The sequence below is a fragment of the Salvelinus sp. IW2-2015 genome, linkage group LG23 (assembly GCF_002910315.2).
Source record: "Salvelinus sp. IW2-2015 linkage group LG23, ASM291031v2, whole genome shotgun sequence".
NCBI classification, from domain to species: Eukaryota; Metazoa; Chordata; class Actinopteri; order Salmoniformes; family Salmonidae; genus Salvelinus; species Salvelinus sp. IW2-2015.
The window spans coordinates 26,286,532-26,292,531 of NC_036863.1; positions in this window are offsets into that span (position 1 = coordinate 26,286,532).

A 6,000-nucleotide genomic window follows, 5' to 3' on the forward strand; every position below is an offset into this window, starting at 1 on the left:
AGCCCACACCTACTAGCCCTCACCTACTAGCCGACACCTACTAGCCCTCACCTACTAGCCCTCACCTACTAGCCCTCACCTACTAGCCCACACCAAATGCATGGCTGAGCTGGGATGAGTTGATACTTGTCTATTCGTAATGTAGTACTAAGCCACAACTTCTGTGTGGCTCAGTTGGTAGTGCATGGTGTGTGCAACACCAGGGTTGTGGGTTTGATTCCCATGGGGGACCAGTATGAACATTTATGCACTCATTACTTTACTGTAAGTCACTCTGGACAAGCGAGTCTGCTAAATGACTAACATGCAGTGGTGGAAAAATAACTAAATTGTCATACTTGAGTATAAATAAAGATACCTTCAGAGAAAAGTGAAAGTCACCCAGTAAAATAATACTTGAGTAAAAGTGTTTGATTTTAAATATACTTAGGTATTAAAAGTCAATGGAATTCCTAAAATGTACTTAAGTATCAAAAGTAAAAGTACAAGTATAAACCAGTCCAAATTCCTTATATTAAGCAAACCAGACAGCACAATTTTCTTATTTTTTATTGACAGATAGCCAGGGGCACACTCCAACACTCAGACATAATTTACAAACGAAGCATTTGTGTTTAGTGAGTTCACCAGATCAGAGGCAGTAGGGATGACCAGGGATGTTCTCTTGATAAGTGTGTGAATTGGACCATTTTCCTGTCAAAATATAAAGAGTACTTTTGGGTGTCAGGGAAAATGTATGGAGTAAAAAGTACCTTATTTTTTTTTAGGAATGTAGTGAAGTAAAAGTAAAACAACTACTTAAGTAGTACTTTAAAGAATTGTTATTTAAGTACTTTACACCATTGCTAAAATGTAAAATTTGTATTCCCATTTTAACATTGCTGTACTTTTAAATGGTTGAAAGCGCAGTCATAGACATTTGGGTGACAACTAAACAAAAATCAGACATTGTTTTTAAATTGGAATATGGCTGTGCTTTTAAAAGGTTGAAAGCAAAGTGATAACACTTTGGAAATTCAATTAACTTTTGGCTCTCTTTTTGAGTAGGTGAACATACTATAGGTTGTAATCTCATTTATCAACATCCCAACCAAATATTACCCAATTATCCAAATATTACCCAATTATCCAAATATTACCCAATTATCCATGTTGAAATGACGTGGTGTGCCCAGTGGGATAATGTCATCCAATGTTAATTGGCACTGCAAGATGAATAGACAATGTACAGTATACAGGGAATTCGGAAAGAATTCAGACCCCTTGATTTTTTCCACATTTTGTTACGTTACAGCCTTATTCTGAAATGGATTAAATAGTTTTATTCCCTCATCAATCTACACACAAAACCCTATAATGACAAAGGAAAACAGGTTTTAAGACATTTTTACAACAAAAAAAACAATACCAGAAAAATAACATTTACATAAGAATTCAGACCCTTTACGCAGTACTTTGTTGAAGCACCTTTGGCAGAGATTACAGCCTTGAGTCTTCTTGGGAATGACGTTACAAGCTTGGCACACCTGTATTTGGGGAGTTCCTCCCATTCTTCTCTGCAGATCCTCTCAAGCTCTGTCAGGTTGGATGGGGAGCGTCGCTGCACAGCTATTTTCAGGTCTCTCCAGAGAAGTTAGATCTGGTTCAAGTCCGGGCTCTGGTTGGGCCACTCAAAGAAATTCAGAGATTTGTCCCAAAGCCACTCCTGCTTCTCTCTCTCTCTCTCTCTCTCTCTCTCTCTCTCTCTTGTAGTGGCAGAATCAGATTTAGCTAAGTAACATAGATAAGATGGTATTTTCATCATATGCTTGTGAGATACTTGTCATTAGAATGGTGCCCTTTGGACTATAGGATTGGCAGTGCATTTTTCCCTTCTGTGATAGGGCTTAGTAACTTGGGGCCAGAGAGGGGAGAGGTCAGGCTTGTCTTCATATGTCAATGTATATGTTAAACAATGTCTGTACACCAGTCAATCCCTACTTTTCTCATAGGGGGAAGGAGTTTGGCAGTGTTTGGAACCATTGTATTTCCCCTCTGAGGTTGCCCTTATCTTGATCTAGTATATGACCTAAGAGGCTCACTGTCTTTTCTGAGCTTATCCAGGAGGGGGTGTATTTGAGATGGGAGTATCTCAAATGACAATTGATATATGCCATTGGATGAGGTAAGGTTTTGGTAGACAGTGAAGTACCAAGAATGAGATTGAAACCTTGTCTTGGGAGACCAAACTGAACGATGATTTATAGCTGATGCTGTCTAGCGATAGGATACTCCTCTTTCGGGTAAAGGATTCTTTGTAAGTTGAGAGGGGTGTATCTTGGATGTAAATTAAACTAAGAATTGTTTTGTAAGCACTCACTCTCAGAGAATTCATTTATAGACACTGAATTGATCTGAGAGTCAAAAAAGGGCTTTTGGTGATTAAAATCTCTCTTCTTCTCTCTCCTCTCCTCTCTCTCTTCTCTCTCTCTCTCTCCTCTCTCTCTTCTCTCTCTCTCTCTCTCTCTCTCCTCCTCTCTCTTCTCTCTCTCTCTCTCTCTCTCTCTCTCTCTCTCTCCTCTCTCTCTCTCTCTCTCTCTCTCTCTCTGCTCTCTCTCTCTCTCTCTCTCTCTTCTCTCTCTCTCTCTCTCTCTCTCTCCTCTCTCTCCTCTCTCTATCTCTCTCTCTCTGCTCTTCTCTCTCTCTCTCTCTCTCTCTTCTCTCTCTCTCTCTCTCTCTCTCTCTTCTCTCTCTCTCTCTCTCTCTCTCTCTCTCTCTCTCTCTCTCTCTCTCTCTCTCTCTCTCAATCTCTCTCTCTCTCTCTCTCTCCTCTTCTCCTCTCTCGCTCTCTCTCTCTCTCTCTCTCTCTCTCTCTCTCTCTTCTCTTCTCTCTCTCTCTCTCCTTCTCTCTCTCTCTCTTCTACTCTCTCTCTCTCTTCTTCTCTCTCTCTCTCTCTCTCTCTCTCTCTCTCTCTCTCAAGAGAGTCCACTGACTGCAGCTGCTCTTGGAGCACATTTAAGTGCAGTTTGAAATCAATCTCATCTTTAATACAAGAGCAGAGTGAAGCTGGTCCACTGTTAGAGTAGTGGCCAGATGTCCATATTTTTTCCTGTTTCAAGAAACACAGTCGAGCTGATTCACTGCAGTAGTACTGGATCACCCACTACCACAAATTAATGCGTTTTGCTGTCTGTGCAGCATGGAATAGTATTGTGGATGATTCCTGTCTCTGAGGGGGTTGAAGTCCCCTGATCTGCTTTGTTGTTTGTTGAGGTCTAGACGTTTATAGCTTCCATAGTGCAGCCATTTTGGCGACTTTGGTTGTCCTTATCTGTAAAATGGGATACAGAATTTATTTTTCCTTGAGAGCTACCAGGAATAATGTTTTTCTTTGCATAYTAGCTCAGTCCATAATCGATTATTCTGATTAAAAGCCACCTCACGTGTGTGTATGTGTTTATACTATAAATTAATCAGGGTATGACTGGCAAACTCTCAATCAGTCACTGTTCCCCATCACAGCCAGTTGGAGCACCCAGATGCATCAGAACCAGCAGACCCACCTTCTCCTTCTGGGCCAGGCAGGGGGAATTGGGGAATAGCACTATATGCTTTGCCTTCCATTGATCATCAGTCACTATGCTCATGGATTTAACTGGATTGCTTATGGACACAGAATACCCAATCTTCCTAGCTCCAGGAATTAAATTAGTAAACCCTACTACTCTACTATTACACACACACACACACACACACACCTGTCTCTTATACACATCTAGATGTGTATAAGAGACAGATGTTACAATTTACGATGTGAGTTCCTGGTGATTAAGTTGCTCCAATGGTGTTTGGTGGGAAGAAGTGGTGCAGGGCTGCATTTTTATCACACATCCAGTTCCCATAGCAGGATACAGAACTCTTTCTACAGCTCTGGCTCTGAAAAGAGCAATGCTCGAGTTCTCACAACCAGGCTGAATTGATGTTTTACCTCATAATATACAGGAAGTTTACTTTGAATTGTTTGTAATATTATTCAAGATCATTGGCAAGCTGCTCACTCCAGTCTCTTGGATGTATCTCTATGAGATCTATGTGGCAGATGCTTGAAATATAAATCATGACATGAAGCAACAAGATCTTTAACTTTAGTTTATAACTGTCATACTGAAGAAGTTAATTCAAGAACAACATCTACGGGGCCTCAAGAGTGGAGCAGCAGTCTAAGGCACTGCATCACAGTGTTTGAGTGGAAACTACACACCCGGGTTCGATCCCAGGCTGTGTTACAGCTGGCCGTGACCGGGAGACCCATGAGGCGGTGCACAATTGGCCCAGCATCGTCCGGGTTTGGGGAGTGTTTGGCCGGTTGGGATGTCCTTGTCCCTTAGCACTTTAGCAACTCCTTGTGGCGGGCCGGGCGCCTGCAGGCTGACTTCGGTCGCCAGCTGGACGGTGTTTCCTCCGTCACATTGGTGTGGCTGGCGTGCGGGTTAAGCGAGTAGCGTGGTGTCAAGAAACAGTGCAGTTTGGCAGGGTCATGTTTCGGACGACGCATGGCTCTTGACCTTCACCTCTCCCGAGTCCATATGGGAGTTGCAGCGATGGGACAAGACTGTAACTACCAATTGGGGAGAAAAATGGGGGGAAGGGGGAAAGAACAACATTTACTCTGCAAAACTACATATGCAGGCAGGATATCATCATTGTGCTCTTGAAACAGCCCGAATTGATAACCTCTAAATATCTTAGTGTGAGGTAAGAGGCAACACGTAAGAGGCAACACGACCGAGAAGATGATGCAAAATAAACCTCTTTGGTGTGGGGAATATTTGAATAGGCTCTCTGATGAAACAAGGCACTAAAATAGCCACCTAAAACCAGTGGTGTAAACAGAGGGAGGATTTACGCCTGATTGGCTGTTTCATTGTACTGTTCTGTATGTCTGTCTGTCTCATGGTGGCTCTGGCCTTTGGAATAGCACAGACAGCTAAAGTCAGGCTGTGAGTCACCACTCTGCTCTCCTTTTTCATGTCACATTATTGCTTTTAATAGAGGTGTCTTAATTGGAGAGGGCAATTAAATAGCACTCTGTGACACCCCCTACTCCTAACCACCTCCCAGCCCAGGCTAGTGACTCCGGGTCTGGCAGTGCAAGGGAGGGTAGACCGTGGTGCTGTCTAGAACGTCTGTCTGTCATCAGTACACTGTTAATGAAGGCTAGGTTTAGTATGCAGCYTGTACATGCATGGCTTTGTATGTGCAGCCAAATGCCAGCTAACTTCACCTCAGCCTTGTTTTAACCTCTACAGGATCAGTGCCCCCCCACAGGATGGTTAAGCTAACGTAGGCTAATGTCATTAGCATGAGGTTGTAAGTAACATGAACATTTCCCAGGACAGACATATCTGATATGGGCAGCTTAAATTCTTGTTAATCTAACTGCACTGTCCGATTTACAGTAGCTATTACAGTGAAAGAATACATGCTATTGTTTGAGGAGAGTGCACAATTATGAACCTGAAAATGTATTAATAAACCAATTAAGCACATTTGGGCAGTGTTGATACAATATTTTGAACAGATATTCAATGGTTCATTGGATCAGTCTAAAACTTTGCACATACACTGATGCCATCTAGTGGCCAACGTCTAAATTGCACCTGGGCTAGAATAATACATTATGGCCTTTCTCTTGCATTTCAAAGATGATGGTACAAAAAAAACATGTTTTTTTGTTTGTATTATCTTTAACCATATCTAATGTGTTATATTCTCCTTGGAAAAAGGGGCGGATCCTTAATTAAAGGCTATTATACTCTGCCAAGCACTGGCCCTCTCCTATGACTCCGCTCACCTCACCTGAGAAAGACACTGTTGGGTTAGTGTGTCTGAGTCCCTGCCCATATTACCAACAGTTGGCCTTCCATTCAGCTCCAGGTCATCTGGCTCTCTACTCTCTCTCTACTCTCTCTCTCTCTCTCTCTCTCTCTCTCTCTCTCTCTCTCTCTCTCTCTCTCTCT